This window comes from Myotis brandtii, unplaced genomic scaffold, assembly GCF_000412655.1.
Source record: "Myotis brandtii unplaced genomic scaffold, ASM41265v1 scaffold139, whole genome shotgun sequence".
Taxonomy (NCBI): domain Eukaryota; kingdom Metazoa; phylum Chordata; class Mammalia; order Chiroptera; family Vespertilionidae; genus Myotis; species Myotis brandtii.
In genome coordinates this window covers 1,732,878-1,733,503 of record NW_005354965.1, presented here as the reverse complement: position 1 = coordinate 1,733,503, position 626 = coordinate 1,732,878, and positions in this window count along the sequence as shown.

The window sequence follows — 626 nt, the reverse complement described above, 5'->3', positions numbered from 1 at the left end:
CGCCACCACAGGGCAAGGAGCCCAGGGAGCTGGAACTCCAGAGGGAACAGGTCACCCAGCCCCAGAGGACGCACTGTCCCCAGGCCCTTCCGGCTCCCAGAGACAGCGATGGAGAGAGATAACAAGTGCCCCAGACTAACGCCCCGTCCACCTAACTCCCAGCGCGCTGCCAGCCATGCCCCGGGCCAGCTGGGGAAGAAACGGTGGGTGGACACACACGGTTACCTGTTAACAGCGTGTAGATCTGAGATTCTAGGAGGACAGGATGTTACGAGAGGGGAGGCGTCTCCTACTGAAAAACCATTTCTCCCTGAACTAATCTGAAACCACAGTTCTACGCGGCGGTTCATGCCTATGGCATGTGCCCCTGCCCCCCCCCCCCCCCCCCCCCCCCCCCCCCCCCCCCCCACACACACACACACAGCCCCGCCCTCTCCGGTCTCCCCTGACTGGACACAGGTCAATACGTCGGTGGCAGGAAGCCCCCAGTTAAAGGCTCTAAGCGGCTACATTAAGTGCACCCGCTGTTAGAGCCCTAACTAATTTCAGGTGCGTCTTAACGCCTTATTGCTAGTAACACATGCTTATTGTAGACGCTTTAAACACACAATGCAGCAAGAACATAT